This window comes from Peromyscus californicus, unplaced genomic scaffold, assembly GCF_007827085.1.
Source record: "Peromyscus californicus insignis strain IS unplaced genomic scaffold, ASM782708v3 Scaffold_12__1_contigs__length_115047231, whole genome shotgun sequence".
NCBI lineage: Eukaryota > Metazoa > Chordata > Mammalia > Rodentia > Cricetidae > Peromyscus > Peromyscus californicus.
Genome location: NW_026294413.1, coordinates 67,322,154 through 67,338,620, shown reverse-complemented (window position 1 = coordinate 67,338,620; position 16,467 = coordinate 67,322,154). Strand labels below are relative to the sequence as shown.

General features: G+C 43.2%; 1 protein-coding gene and 1 pseudogene across 1 annotated transcript in view; one reads left to right on the top strand and one right to left on the bottom strand.

Moving 5' to 3' along the window:
- Nucleotides 1-8,245: 8,245 nt before the first annotated feature.
- LOC128107351 (protein UXT-like) lies at nt 8,246-12,860 on the bottom strand (annotated as a pseudogene).
- A 150-nt stretch (nt 12,861-13,010) lies between these two features.
- Parp4 (poly(ADP-ribose) polymerase family member 4) overlaps nt 13,011-16,467 on the top strand; it is a 95,708-nt gene continuing 92,251 nt past the window's right edge. Inside the window, 1 exon segment of the mRNA XM_052733125.1 lies at nt 13,011-13,166. The gene's annotated coding sequence lies outside the window, so the exon portion shown is untranslated.

Genomic DNA, 16,467 nt, shown 5'->3' with positions numbered 1-16,467 from the left:
CCCGATTTTTTATTGCTAAAGATTGATTAATTAATGCTTCCTCATTCTCTATAGTATGTTATGCCGCATTGCAACATTACTTGTTGACTGATAAATTTTGTCACACTCATCCTCTCTCTCTCTCTCTCTCTCTCTCTCTCTCTCTCTCTCTCTCTCTCTTTCTTTCTCTCTCTCTCTCTGTGTCTGTCTCTCTGTCTGTCTCGTGATCCTCTTGCCTTCACCTCCCAAGAGCTAGATCACAGGTATGTGCCACAATCCATGACTTCACACTCAAGTTTAAACTAGATATTAAGTTTCTAATATATCAGCTAGGGCTACACAGAAAAACCCTGTATTGAAACACCACCACCTCCAAAAAAAGATTCTAATATGTAAGTTATCACCTGGAACCTACATTTAAAAAATAGTAGGGTACAGGCATACACCTGTCATCCCAGCACTTGTCAAAGGAGCAAGAGGACTTCAAGGTCATCCCTTGAACAGCTACAAACTGTTGAGGTGTTTTGAAATATCTAATTATGCTAAACTGTAATTGTTGGTGGTGGTTATTACTCTTTTGGGGGGCCTGCCACCCAGCTCCCAAGTAAACACACATGGAGGCTTATTCTTACTTATGAATGCCTGGCCTTAGTTTGGCTGTTTCTTGCCAGCTTTCCTTAACTTAAATAATCCCCTCTATCTTTTGCCTTGGCACTTTTCCCTTTTTCTTACTTCTGTAACCTTACTTTGTTTCTTACTTCGTGGCTTGCAGTGTAGCTGGGTGGCTGGCCCCTGATGTCCTCCTCCTTCTCTAGCTACTTTCCTTCTTTTTCTCCTCCTCTTTGCTTCTTTCTCTCCTCCCAGATTTCTCCCTCTATATATTCCCTCTGCCTGCCAGCCCCACCTATCCATTCTCCTGCCTCACTATTGGTTGTTCAGTTCTTTATTAGACCATCAGGTGTTTTAGACAGGCACAGTAACACCGCAAATGTAACATAAGCAAAAGTAACACACCTTAAAATAACATTCCACAACATTTCCCTCTTTTTGTCTAAATAAAAATGAAAGGGTTTTAACTTAAACATAGTACAACTACATACAATAATAATTATCAAGTAAGGATTACATTCACAATATTCTGTCCATTTGTAGTTAGCATATTCAGAGAAAATAATGCATTATCTATCCTATCTTAGTGAATACAAAACTCTATACCTAATTTACTTTCTATCATAACTAAAGAAAACTGCAACTGTAACTATTTAGTCTTCAACTCCTTCAAAGACTCAGAAGGATGTAATATTATTTAACAACAGAGACATTTGGCTACCTGGACAGTCACCCAAAGTTCCTCTGCAGCATTGGGGCATCCGTCTTTAGTCTACGGGCCCAGAATATCTGTCAAACTTTTTAGTGAAGAAGGAAATTTGGACTATCCTGCCTTGTATTGGCAAAGTTCATCAGTCACTTTCTTCTGTGTCCTACAGAATATCTGGCAGATTCTTCTGTGAAGCAGGAATGTTGGACTGTCCTGCCTTGTTTTGGCAAAGTTTATCAGTCATTTTCCTGTGTGTCCTGCAGAATAGCTGGCAGACTCTTCTGTGAAGCAGGAATTTTGTAGGACTGTCCTGCCTTGTTTTGGCAAAGTTCAACAGTCACTTTTCTCTGTGTCCTGCATGTCCAGTCTGCACAGCACATTGTCAGCAGTCAAATGCAAGAACAGTTTCTTTGCCTAGTGGCCAACCTTGCCACAGTGAAAGCAAACTCCATAAGGAGTTTCTTCAATGCCCATCATCTCTGAAGTAAATTGGTGCTGCCAGGAACAGATGTATCTCATCATCAGGAAAAACCCTATGTTAACAAAACATTTTTAAATGCCATATTCTGTAGATCTTTGAAAGGGTTGAAGACCATATATCTATCTAAAATATATCTCTATATGATCTGGAAAGCATACCTAACATATCTACATATTTGACTGTTATAAATTACTAATGACTAACCTATGTTTCCTGATTATCTTTTTTTTTTTTTTTTTTTTTGGTTTTTCGAGACAGGGTTTCCCTGTGTAGCTTTGCGCCTTTCCTGGAACTCACTTGGTAGCCCAGGCTGGCCTCGAACTCACAGAGATCCGCCTGGCTCTGCCTCCCGAGTTCTGGGATTAAAGGCGTGCGCCACCACCGCCCGGCCTGATTATCTTATATAGTTTATAATTATAGCTTTCAAAAATTAGAACTTCACCCTACATTTCCAAATGAAGTGTATAAGCAAAGTACCACAAACAAAAATAGAAACATACATACAGTATTGTTGTAACAAAAATAACCTTAAAATTGTATCAATATATAGCCAGGCAGTGGTGGCGCATGCCTTTAATCCCAGCACTCGGGAGGCAGAGCCAGGCGGATCTCTGTGAGACCAGCCTGATCTACAGAGCAAGATCCAGGACAGGCTCCAAAGCTACACATAGAAACCCTATCTTGAAAAAAGAAAAAAAAAAATCAATATACAAAAATCCTTTAAACAAGAGTAGAAACATATATACAGTATGTTACTAGCAAAAATTACCTTAATTTTGTATCAATATATAAAAGTCCTTTAAATAAGAGTAGAAATATATATACAGTGCAACAATATTAACCTCAAATTTGTATCAAAATTCCAAAATCTATGCCAATGCAAAATATCTGAAATTAATAGTTGTCTTTTTATCCTACATTCCCCTAAGTTTTAACAAACATAACCCACCAAATAACCAAAAGCCTCCCACACCCCACTTGGGAATGTGGGCGTAGTTTTCTCCATACTGCTTCTTTTTTTTTTTTTTTTTTTTTTTTTTTTGGTTTTTCGAGACAGGGTTTCTCTGTGTAGCTTTGCGCCTTTCCTGGTACTCGCTTTGGAGACCAGGCTGGCCTCGAACTCACAGAGATCCGCCTGGCTCTGCCTCCCGAGTGCTGGGATTAAAGGCGTGCGCCACCACCGCCCGGCTCCATACTCCTTCTTGCTGCCTGTGGATGAAGCATCTTTAGGGTCCCAGAGAGAAAACTTTAAGATAATGACCAAGTCCTGAGAAAACGAGCATTAACCTTTGTTGATAGATATCACCTGTCAAGATTCTGGAGGTCTTGTCTGATCAAACCTGATCCATAATAACCCTGAAGGAATCTACAGCCTCTCATCTCCTGTGGGAACAAAACTCCAATGCATTTGTGATTTCCATTTGACAAATATATTTTTTGACTTTTTAAAAGTTAAGGCATTCCTAAAGTATATAGGCTGATTTATTTCAACAGTCCCTCTTTCAATTCCAGGTCTCTTTGCAGCTGTCCTTTGCTTTTCAACAATCAAAAAATTCAAGATCAGCATAATAACGTACAGGATCCAGACTACCTGTGTATTTCCCATCTTATGTGGCTTTTTTCTTCTTTTCTTTTCTTTTTTTTTTTATTTTTTGAGACAGGATTTCTCTGTGTAGCCATGGCTGTCCTGGAACTCACTCTGTAGACCAGGCTGGCCTCGAACTCACAGAGATCTGCCTGCCTCTGCCTCCCAAGTGCTGAGATTAAAGGCATGTGCCATCACCACCTGACTAAATTATTTATTTTTCTCTTATGTGCATGGGTGTCAGGTCCTGTAGAAGTGGAGTCACAGACAGCTGTGAACTGCCATGTGGGTGCTGGGAATTGAACCCAAGCCCTCTGGAAGAGCAGTCAATGCTCTTAACCGCTGAGTCATCTCTCCAGCCCCGGCTTTTTTCTTTTACTCTCTCTTTAAAGACTTTATTTTATAAACTATTCATTTTTTTACTATTACTATACCCTTTTCCTTTTCTTAAGCCTAAGTACCTTGTTAAACACACTGTAGCCTGTTTAGAGGTTTTTCTGTCTGGATCTCTTTTACTGCTTGTCTCTAGTCTTTTTTGACGATACTAGCAAACCTTAGACTGATAAAGTACACCTGGATCCTGCGTGCGCCGTTCTCAGCTGGCTCAGCCTGCTTCTTGGGTCATGAAAACCAAGCGTGAAACTCAAGGCCAGTTGGTCAGAAGTTTATCTGACCCAGAACTGCAGTCAACCTTCCTGGAGCTCTAGAATGCCAATGTTTGCATTATGGCAAGCATTTTTATTTTTTTGTTCCTACTTAAGGTACTAGCTGCTCGAGGGTTCAATGACCAGCAGAAACTGTCCGGCCGAAACTCTTAAAGGAGCCATATTCCTTTTTTGCTGTTCAGCTTTCTCAGGCCCTGCATGGAAATATGAGTCTTAGGTTGGATACCAAGATGTTGTTAGTTGGTTTTTGGCTCTTTTGCTCTTTAGGGGGCCCACCACCCAACTCCCAAATAATGATACATGGAGGCTTATTCTTAATTATAAATGCCCGGCCTTAGCTTGGCATTTCCTTCACTTTAAATTAGCCTCATCTATCTTTTGCCTTGGGGCTTTTCCCGTTCTCTTACTTCTGTAAATCTTACTCCTACTCCATGGCTTGCTGTGTAGCTGGGTGGCTGGCCCCTGGAGCCCTCCTCCTTCTCTGGCTACTTTCCTTCTTTTTCTCCTCCATCTGTTTTCTCCTTTCTCTCCTCCCAGATTTCTCGTTCTATTTATTCTGCCTGCCAGCCCCAACTATCCTTTCTCCTGCCTCACTACTGGCCGTCCAGTTCTTTATTAGACCACCAGATGTTTTAGACAGGCACAGTAACACAGCTTCACAGAGTTAAACACATGTAACATAAACAAAAATAGCATACCTTAAAATAATATTCCACAACATATAAGTATATTACTGTGCTGGAGAACATTAGAATTTATTTGTCCTGAGGCTAAGAAGATGGCCCAGTCACAATAAAGTAGTTGATATGAAGCATGAGGACCTGAGCCTAGATCCCCAACATCCACATAAAACACTGAGCACAGCAGTGCATGATCATAACCACAGTACAAAAGCTAGGAAGGTGGACACAGGAGGGTCCCAGAGACATGCTGCCTGGCCAGAGTACAGTGAGTGAACCTGTCTCAAAAGATGAGATAGAAGTAGGCTGGACAGATGGCTTAGCAGTTAAGAGCACTTGTTGCTCTTATAGAGGACCAGGATCAATTCCCAGCTCCTATATGACAGCTCACAACCATCCGTAACTCCATTTCCAGGAAATCCAACCCCCTCCTCTGGCATGCAAGGGCACCAGGCATGTATGCAATGCACAGACATACATATAGTGAAACACTCATATGTAGGTGGAGCTTTTGTCAGGACAGTCTGTCCCGCCAGCTGCTTCTAAATAGCCACTCAGAGACTTAATTATAAATGCTCAGCTGATAGCTCAGGTTTATTACTAACTAGCTCTTACAACTTAAATTAACCCATTTATATTAATCTACATCCTGCCATGTGGCATTACCTCTCTTTCATCTTGCACCTCCTATTTCCTCTTTGTGTCTGGCTGGCAACTGCTCTGGTCCTCCTTCTTTCCAGCATTCTCTCTGCCCCAAAAATACTGCCTGGCCATCAGCCAATCAACTTTTTATTAACAATGAGAGCAATACATATTTACAGTGTACAAAGAATGTTCCACAGCACACACACATAAACCATAAACAATAAGTAAACTGAGTAAGTAAGCTAGAGGGCCAGTGAGATGGCTCAGCAGGTAAAGGTGCCTGCCTCTGAGCCTGATGACTGTGGAAGTTCAGTCCCTGGAACCCATATCCGTGACAGAAGATGAACTGACTCAGGAAAGTTGTCTTCTTCACATGTGCCATGGTACATGCATGCACATACATAAAAGTGACTTAATTTAAAAAATAAGGTAGACAGTGATGGAGGAAGATGCCTGATGACAACCTGTAGCTTACAGCCTCATGAGCACACGAGCACACAAACACAAAACAAAGTTATTCTTTTGTCTAACTAATGCCCCTGATGGCCAACCAAATTCTCCACCTTCTCCTCTTCTGTCAATAACTTTATTTATTTATTTATTTATTTATTTATTTATTTATTTATTTATTTTGAATAGAGGGTTTCATGCAGCCACCTTGAACTTGCTGCATAGCTGAAGGTGACCATGAGTTTCTCATCTTCTTGCTTCCCATGTGCTGGGACTACTGGCTTACTCTGGCTTGGTTTATTTGGTACTGGGGATCAGGCCTACCTCCATAACTGTTTTGATTTTTGCTGTGGGATGCAGAAATATGAACTAGGAATTCAGCTGACTATGACAAAGCTATACCTGGCAGAAGCCAAGGGCCTTCCAGAGGATAAAGCCAAGGCTTAAGGAGTCTTGGTGGTATTGGCTTTGGAATATTAGCCATTTTCTGCTATGAATTTCTTGTGTGCTATTGTAGCTTTTCCATTCCTAAGAAGAGTGTGTTTAATCATTCATTGGGCACAATTTCCCCTATACAATTAAAGTATTTGTATAACTTCCTCCAACTGTGCTAACAACAGACACAGGCCTTTCTATAATTATCGTCATTAGCAACATCTGGTCAGGACCTTCTCCAGAAGAAAGTATCTTATCTGAGATGCCTCCCAGACTTTCTAAGAACAGACTTAAGCATCCAGACTATCTGTTTGAGACCTGGCAGATGTGCTAATTAAGCTTAACTTTCTTTCTTCCAAATGCTATCTCTGCTCTAGATCAATTAACTCAGAAGGGTTCTTACTTACCAGGTACCTCAAGCTGTGACTCAGGTTGCCTAGCTACCAAGTGCACTACCCTGCCCTGCCAGAAAATGGCGGCAGCTTGGACAGATAAGCGGCCAAAGGAAAATAAGGCAGTTTTATTTTCACTCATCACTGATAGACGCCTAACACCTTATCAAACCACTTCTAAGAATATAGTTTGAGTTCATAAAATCCCCTTTGCTTAGATATTAACCAAATTTGACCCTCAGTTGATTCTATTTCCCATTAGTCACTTCCCTTTTGGGTTATAAATGATAGCTGACAATTACTGCTCTTTGTGGGGACCTTATTGCCCCTCCCTTTGACCCAGAAGGAATTCAAGTCTTGCCTTAGCAAGAGCATTGCTATTACATGGGTATATAATTGTAAACCTCACGAGACTTGAGGAGGACTAGATTGAGAACTAGGAGAACGAGACGGAAGACGGAGAAAGACTAGAGGAGGAAGAGCTAGACGGAAGAGGACTAGACGGAAGAGGACTAGACGGAAGAGGACTAGACGGAAGAGGACTAGACGGAAGAGGACTAGACGGAAGAGGACTAGACGGAAGAGGACTAGACGGAAGAGGACTAGACGGAAGAGGACTAGACGGAAGAGGACTAGACGGAAGAGGACTAGACGGAAGAGGACTAGACGGAAGAGGACTAGACGGAAGAGGACTAGACGGAAGAGGACTAGATGGAAGAGGACTAGACGGAAGAGGACTAGATGGAAGAGGACTAGATGGGGAAGAACTAGATGGGGAAGAACTAGATGGGGAAGAATGGGAGCGAGAACTTAGAAGAATAAAGAGAGGAACTAAGGAAGAAGCGGAACTAAGATGGGGAAGAACTAGATGGATGAGAATCAAGATGGGGCAGAACTAGATGAAGGAACTAAGATAGCGCGTAGAGGGAACAGCAGAAAAATATAGAGAGAATCAGACAAGAAAGGAAGTAGGCATGAGAGCAGAAAAGAAGCCTGTAGGCAGAGAACTGACTCAGAAGAATACAGTGAATGGACTAAAGAGTTTCGTGTATGTAGATTCATTTGATATCATCTAAGATTAGGTTATCAGCTGGTTGTAGATTCTTTCACGGACCCTGGGAAAAGTCTCAAGGGCTGGAACCCAATAGCCTTTGTTAGATTTTTGTTTGTTTGTTTGTTTGTTTTTGTTTTTTTTTGTTTTTTGAGACAGGGTTTCTCCGTGTAGCTTTGCGCCTTTCCTGGAACTCACTTGGTAGCCCAGGCTGGCCTCAAACTCACAGAGATCTGCCTGGCTCTGCCTCCCGAGTGCTGGGATTAAAGGCATGCGCCACCACCGCCTGGCCTTTGTTAGATTTCATATTTACTTTATTTTTCTTTTGGGAGACAAGATCTTGTATAGTCCAGAATAGCTTTGAACATACCATTTCAGCAACACTAGCCTTGAATGCCTGATCCTACAGTCCCCATGATTCCCAAGTGCTGGGTTTACAGGACTGTACCATCGTGCCTTGTTACTATTCTAATTGGCGGTGTGAACCTGGGAGAGTGGAGCCTAAAAAGGAGGCAAACTAACGTTTCATGCAATAACCAACTTTATTGAGGGCATCAGACAATTTATATTCTGAGAGTTAAGCAAGGTCATATGAACAAAATTCTCATGAGTTTAAGCTGTATGCAGTCATGAGTACATGTTCACATGAGTTAGGCTGTATACAATCCCAAGGACAACCCGAGATTAGGAACATCATCTGAGCAGTAAGATAATCTTCAGGAAACCCACTCCCACTATACACTCCGGTGAGGGGCGTGAAAGCATGTTCCAAGAACAATTTTGTGCTTGGAGGGCTGAGCCCTGTTCTTCTGGAGTTTTCTCACAAGCAATCAGAATCTCCCACACACAGCTTTGTGAAACCTGTTCGAACAGTGCCTGGCTTCAACAACTCTTTTTAGTATAATTATGAAAGACAGGTATGAAGAGATGTTCAGAGGCCCTTTTTTCTCTAGACTAGTGGTAGAACTGCTGAGAGATGACAGATCCAGGCTTGAAAGGGCAATTCTAGCATGAAGAGGAAACACTCTGAGGGACAAAGTACCTGGCCCCCAGGTAAACGCAAGAAAACCCACAGCAACTCCACTTGTAGGGAGAACAAGAATCAACCTCAGATTTCTAAAAAGTTCCATTAGAACATGATGGTTAGTGTTGTCACTTGGGCCAGATTCAGAAATCACCATGGAAACAAACCTCTGGGCATGTATGTGTGAATCTACATTAGGTTCACTGAGGTGGCAATACCCATTCTAACGTGGGTGGGAGTGTTCCACAGGCTGAGGACCTGGGCTGAATTAAAGGGAAAACAGACATTACTCTTTCTTTCCTGACTGTGGACAAGATGTGATCAGCCACCTGCTGCTCCTGCAGTCAGCCATCGCTGCCGTGACAGACTGTATCCCTAGGATTGTGAGTCAAAGCACATCTTTCCTTCCTGACACTCCTTGGGTCAAATGATGTCACAGCCATAAGACAAGTAACTAGTACAGTAAAAATCTTTTTCTGTTTGCTTTTTTTCAGACAGGGTTTCATATAGCCCAGGCTGACCTTGAACTCATTAATCAGCTGAGGATAACCTTCAGTTTCTGCTCCTCCTGTCTCTGCCTCTGGATTACAGGGATTACAGACATATACCACCAAGCCTGTTTTTATACAGTGCTAGGGACTGAAGACAAGCACTACAACCTACTCAACCATATCCCCAGCCCCGTAAAGAGGTTTCTAGGAATGGGCAGATAGCTCAGTCCGAGCTTGCCTTGTAAGCATAAAGACCAGAATTCAACCCACAATACCAGCATTTTGGAAAGAAAAAAGCTGGACGCTGGCAAAATGGCTCAGTGGGTAAAGCATTTGCCCTACAAGCCTAATGACCTGAGTTCCATCCCCAAACCCATGTCAAAGAAGAGAACCCATATGAATGCACATGTACACACACACACACACACACACACACACACACACACACACACACACACACCATAAATATATATATTTAAAGTCAGGCATAGTGGTATGTGTTTGTAATCCCAGTGCTGAAAGGCAGAGACTGGTAGATCCCTAGTGTTCACTGGCTAGCAAATCTAACATGCTTAAATGAGTTCCAGTCCCTGTGGATGACATCTGAGGAACAACACCCAAGCTTGTAGTCTGAAGGTTTCTCCAGTCCTGCCCAGTCCCACTGTCCCACAGCTGCTTATAAAATAATCACTCAGAGACTTAATACTATTTACAAACTGTATGGTCTATGGCAGGCCTCTTGCTAGCTAGCTCTTGTATCTTAACCCATTTCTATTAATCTATAAGTTGCCACATGGCCATGGGTTACCGGTCTGCTGGCATCTTGTTCCTTGGGCAGCAGGCTGGCGTCTCTCTTGCCTCTGCCTTTCTTCTTCCTGTCTCTCTCCTTTCCTGCCTGCCTCTAAGCTGCCTTGCCATAGGCCAAAGCAGTTTATTTATTAACCAATGGGAACAACATATATTCACAGTGTACAGAAAGACATCCCCCAGCACAAGCTTGTCCTCTAGCCTCCACACAGACATCCACAATTACCAAGCACACACATACATATGTGAACACACACAGCTCCTAACAACAATGTTGGATGCTAACAGACTTTATAAAACTATATTTTCCTATAGACTTAACTATTACTGGTGCCTTGAGTTTGCAGCAAAAGATCAATTAAAATGAATAAGTCTTTATAGCAAAGGTTTATCAGGTCTACCAATTCTAGAATGTTCAAGTACACAAAAAAAGGAGAGTTCTGCCTTACTCTGTGCTGTGGTGCAGCACAAAAGTGTTGGGGAATATTATTTTAAGGTGTGTTACTTTTGTTTATGTTGCATTTGTTTAACTCTGTGAAGCTGTGTAACTTTGCCTGTCTAAAACACCTGATGCTTTCTAATAAAGTGCTAAACAGCCAATGACAAGGCAGGAGAAAGGATAGGCAGGGCTGGCAAGCAGAGAGAATATAGAGGAGAAATCTGGGAGGAGAGAAGAAGTAGCCAGAGAAGGAGGAGGACTCCAGGGGTCAGCTACCCAATTACACAGCAAGTCATGGAGTAAGAAACCAAGAAAGGTATACAGGAATAGAAAAAGAAAAGCCCAGAGGCAAAAGGTAGATGGGCTAATTTAAGTTAAGAAAAGCTGGCAAGAAACAAGCCAAGCTAAGGCCGGGCACTTATAATTAAGAATAAGCCTCTGTGTGTGTGTGATTTATTTGGGAGCTGGGTGGCAGACCCCCATAAAGAGCAAAAACACAACAGCAATAACTATATCCCACCAATGTTGGTGTGTTGTTTTTCTTTTATTATTCATCTCAGAACAGTTCCTAATGTCCTTTGTGACTTCTTCCACTGTAAGTGAAAACATTAATTGCCATATATTTTCTGCTGTCAATTTTCCCTGTTCCAGGTTTTCAGTTTCAGTTCATTATGGTTCAGGGATGGTATTTTCTATGATTTTTTTTCCCCAAGGCATTCGGCTCTTTAATATTAGATGGGAAGGCGCAGTCAATGGGGAGATGGCTCTGGGAAATTCTGTAGGCCTTGTAGTTCTCTAAGTCCCTCTAGCATCATGTGGATATGAGCCTTGATATTCCCAGAGTCCTTGGTGAGGTTGTCACTGAGCTCTGTGAGGAGAGAACTCTTCCGGTCAATGAACTTGAGAGCTTAAGCCAGCGTCAACTCCAGGAAAAAACCATATCCCAGGGCCACATAGATGCATGAAATGTCTGGGACCACTGTGTCAACGAAGAAGTTCCAGCCCAAATCCACCTGCATATGTAACTCCGAGCGCTTAGTTTCCTGGAGACGCTCAATAACATTTCTCAGTCGAAGGTATAAGGACAGCTGCTCATACACCTGGTCTCTGTGATCCAGCACCTTATGCAAGTCTCGCTGCAGTACATCACTGATAAAGGTCTCGTACAACAGCACTTTCTCTCCTACAGTATCCAAGGCCAGCCGTCTGGTGGGTATCGCCATGATGGGCTCCTTAGGGCCACTGGCAATAACTCTGTGATTTTAATTATGTTAAATTTACCTAGAATTGTTGAACATAGGTTACTTCTGGTGCCTTGGTCTTTTCCTATAAAAATATGATCAACTCATGTGAAAACATACAAAAACTATGCTCATTATGTATCTCCATTTTTCCACACCTACAGGGTTTTATCACAAATTATACCTTTTTACACAGTGCCTGTAATGTCACAAATTTTTCCTTTTTACACAGTGTGCTTTGTAATGATCGTGTTACACATTTCCATTTGTCTATCAAATCATAAGTTGAGTTCACTTTTAAAGATAGGGTGTCTCTGTCTGGTGTGGTGATTCCAGAGGCAGAGGCAGATGGATTATCGTGAGGTTGAGGCCAGCCTGGTCTACATAGTAAGTTCCAGGCCAGCCAGGGCTACACAGTAAGACCTTATCAAAAAAAAAAAAAAAAGAAAAGAAAAGAAAAAAAGAAAGGAAAAAAAAAAAAGACAGTGTCTCCCTTGCAGCCCTGCCCAGCCTGGAACTATTTGGCCAGCTCTACTTGAGTTCTTCCAGCCTCTGCCTCCCCAGTGCTAGGATTACAAGAGCGAGCAGTCACGTCAAGCATAAAGTGATTCTGATACAACCTCATAAAGTGGGTTGGTTGTATGATGAAATTTGAACCCCACACCCAGGTAAAGTACCTTGTCTACAACTCCCCAGCCATAAATCATGGCGCTAGGATTCAGCTGCATACCTTTTACACTCACTTCTCAATTCTAGACCTTTTATTCTCATTTCGTTCATCTTATTCTGAGGAATCAAATTATTAGTGCCTATTCAGTCCATATCTGATCCTAGCACACAGGGCCCACACATGCGAGACTATCAACCAACTGAGCTGTATAGCTCTAGCTCACCGTTTGAGTGTCTCGGATTAGTGGTGGATGCTATTATGTGCTTCAAACTCAGGAAGTTCTCATTTTCTTCCTCTGAGGATGCTGAAAATCGAACCCAGGGGCCTCTACCAAAGAGCTGCCTCTTCAGCCTTAAATTTTCCTGTTTGATTCCAAACCTTTAGGAAACTTGTTTCTTACCTGTCCTGGGATTCCGGCACTCTACCTAGCACCCATCCACAATTATTTCTCTGTCAAAATCGCCATACGTTACGTCTCCCAGATTCAAATTTTGGATTTACCCCCACTGGCCAGTTACAGTCTCAAAGACGCGAAACTGAAAGTCCCGACGGCTTGGCTGATCTTGGAAGCAGAGTTCGGCTGGCCAGGGGACACGCCTTCTCTCCGGCAGGCGGAAGTGATAGGGACAGTCGCGAGACACCCCGCTGACAGCAGCTCAGGCTCGGGGTTCAGGAGGCGCAGGCACGGTACCGCCCCGCCACGCCCCGCTGCGCCCCTCCGGAGCGGAAGCGCCGCGGCAGGAACGCTGGCTTCGGGGCACCCAGCAGCGGACCGTCCGGCGCCCGGGACGTGCAGCCGGGACCCCCAAGCAGGTGCGTGGGTGCCCCAGGAGGCCGTCGGATCGCTCCTAGGGCCCGGGAAGTCCTGGCTGGGTGGCCGTGACCTTCGCTGATGCACTTAGGCCGGGTGGGCCCGGGAGGTCAACCTTGTCTGCGCGAGCAGACCTCCCGGAGAGCCGCAGCAGATCCCCCCGTTTCTTGACTCTCTGGAAGTTGGATTTCCAAGGAAACTTAGGCAAAAGTACGATAGTTCGGTGAATCCTGCGGAGAATGCAGGAAGCACCGTAGTAGAAGAAATGGGCTCATTGAGGTCTGGAGTTGAAATTTAGCCAGACCTGACTGGGTCCTAGCACGACTAGCTAACTAACTAAATAATAAATTTTAAAGGGGAGGGGGTGGGTAGGTTAATTTGCAGTTTTAGCCAAGACTGGGGATAGAGAAATTCTTAATCTGTCTGGGCCTTGCCTGTGGCAGTGTTACAGTTTATTTAAAAGAAAAAGAGACAGGGCAGGAAATATGCCCGTGTAGGTTTGTCCTTGCGCTGAATTCGTGCTTCTGGCCTACTAGAAGGTACTTCTCTTGTTATAGCCATATTCCTGGTTGCAAGTTGATGCACCTGGGAAGACTGAACCTCGGTTGAGTAACTGTCTCCGTCAGATTGGCCTCTGGGGTGTGTCTGCCCAGCATTTTCTTGATTGCTACCTGCTGAGCCCGCTGTAGGTGCCAGGCACCCAGGTGAGCAGAGCTGAAAGCAAGCCGGTAAACCGTTCCTCCGGGGCCTCTGTCTCGGCAGTGGCTCTCAACCTGCCTAATGCTGCGGCCTCATGTCATGGTGGTGACCACCAACCATACAATTATTTTCGGTGCCGCTTCATAACTGTAATTTTGCAACTGTTATGACTAGTAAATATCTGTTTTCCAATGGTCTTAGGCGACCCCTCTGTGGAAGAATCAATTGGCTCTGGGGTCGCGACCCGCAGATTGAGAATCTCTGTATGGAGGCCATGCCCTGACTTCCTTTCATGATGAACTATAATCTGTGAAAGGAAATAAACTCTGTCCTCTTCAAGTTGCTTTTGGTTATGATCTTTATTACAAGAATAGAAGCCTGGGACTGGAGAGGTGGCTCAGCAGTTAAGAGCACTGACTGTTCTCCCTGAGGTCCTGAGTTCAATTCCCAGCGACCACATGGTGACTCACAGCCACCTCTATTGAGATCTGGTGCCGCCTTCTGGCCTGCAAGGACACATGCAGGCAGAATACTGTATACATAATAACTAAATAGATCTTTAAAAAAAAATTAGAAACCTAATTAAAACAAGGCTCTTGAGCAGGCCTCTTAATTCCTACTGTGGTATTTCCTGCCGGGATCCTATTTCACAAGGCCGGGTTATAAAACATTCAGATAAGTAAAATAGTTACTGCCGGGATTCGGAATGATTCATTAGAGGGTGCAGTGGGTAGACCTCAGCCTTCTATGGATCCTGGACTATAAATAACAATACATTAATAGCAGCAAACCAAGTGTGGTGTTTTAAGGGAGAAAGTCATTCTGAGTATGAGCGTATTGCAGAATTTTTCATCACCTTTGACTCCATCTTTATTCAGGAAGTACTTTTTAGATACATAGGTTTAACACTGTGTGCTAAGGAGATACATCCAGAACATCTGCTTCCCATTACAGAAGTGCGTTGTGGATGTCATTTAGTCTGGTCATGCTAATGGTGTCAGAAGGCTTTTCTAGAATCCCGGGCTTTATCTGTGAGTGTTTTAGAGTGATCTGGATTCTAGCGAGACATATGAATAAAGCGTAGTTCCTAAGTAGAATTAGTCTTTGTAGAAATGATGACAAGGGTGGAGAACAGCCAGTAAGAGAAGAGTAGGATGCGGTCAGTTCTGGGACCGATGGCAGGTGACCAATAGGAAGACAGTTCTTGATGGGTCAGCACTGGGACTTCCAAAAATGAAGAAATGTAGCTGGTAAAACTCCCCACTACCATTTATTAGAGAGGCAGCCTTTCCTCCACAGTGTGATTTGTAAACTTCTGTCAGAAATTAGGTCTCTGTAGGCAGGTGGGCTCTCGATCCTCTCTTCTATTGCATCCATCTATATGAATGTTTTTACGGCAGTACCATAGAGTTTGGTTACTATGATGTGCAGTATAACCTGAGATGAGCATTGTTCTTTCTGCTAAGGATTGCTCTGGCTATTGGGGGTCTTTTGTGCTCCCACATGAATTTTAGGACTTTTCTTTTTCTACTTCTTTGAAAAATAACTTCGGGATTTTGATGGGGATTGCTTTGAATCTGTGGATCATTTTCAATAATGCAGCTATTTTTTTTTTATACTATCCTGTCAGTACATTCCCATGGGAGGCTTTGCCTTCCAGTTTCTTCTCCCAGTTGTGTTTTAAGTTTCCATCACCCAGGTATTTCCTCTCCTTTTATTAGGTTTATTTCCAGTTGGATTTTTTTAAAGCTATTGGAAATGATTTTTTTCCCCTTGGGTCTTTTTGACAAGTTTGTTGTTGGTTTGTAGAAAGGATGCCTACCTTTGTTTGTTGGTTTTATTCCCTTCCACTTTTCTGAAAGTGTTTACCAAGTCTAAGGATTTTCTGGTAGGAGCCAGGCATGGGAGCACACACTTTCAGTCCCAAGACTCTGAAGGCTACGACAGGAGGATCACCATGAGTTTGAGGCCTGAGCTTCCACCAGTGAGTTCTGGGCCAGCCAGTACCAGTACAACAATGAGACCCTAGTTCAACACTAAACCAGGCCGGTCAGGTGTGGTGGTGCATGCCTTCAATCCTAGGACTTGGGCGATAGAGGTAGACAGCTAGATCTCTGAGTTCAAGTCCAGCCTGGTCTACATAGCAAGTTCTGGGCTAGCCAAAGCTACAAAAATAAACAACAAAAATCTAAAGCAAACCAAACAAATTCAACAAAAAAACAGCAATGCAAAGATTCTGGTGGAGTCTTCAGGATCTTTTGAGGAAAGATCACATCATGTGGAAACAGGGATAAGTTGACTTTTTCTGTCCCCTGTGTGTTTCTTTCACTTTTCTCTAGCCTTACTAGTCCAGTAAACTTCTAGCACTCTGTTGAAAAGAGTGGGCATTGTCTACCCTTGTCTCCTTTCTAATTTTAGAGGAAATTCCCCAGTTAGTGCAATGTCATACTTAGTCTTACTGTGTTGAGGTACAGTCCTGTCTCTGCTTTCTCAAGGGCTTTGTCATGAAGGGATGCCCAGTTTTAGCTGACACTGGGGAAACATGACTTTGCTTAAGCACTCTACAAACTCTAGTTTGGGTCGGCCTGCCTAGGAGTTGGTCAG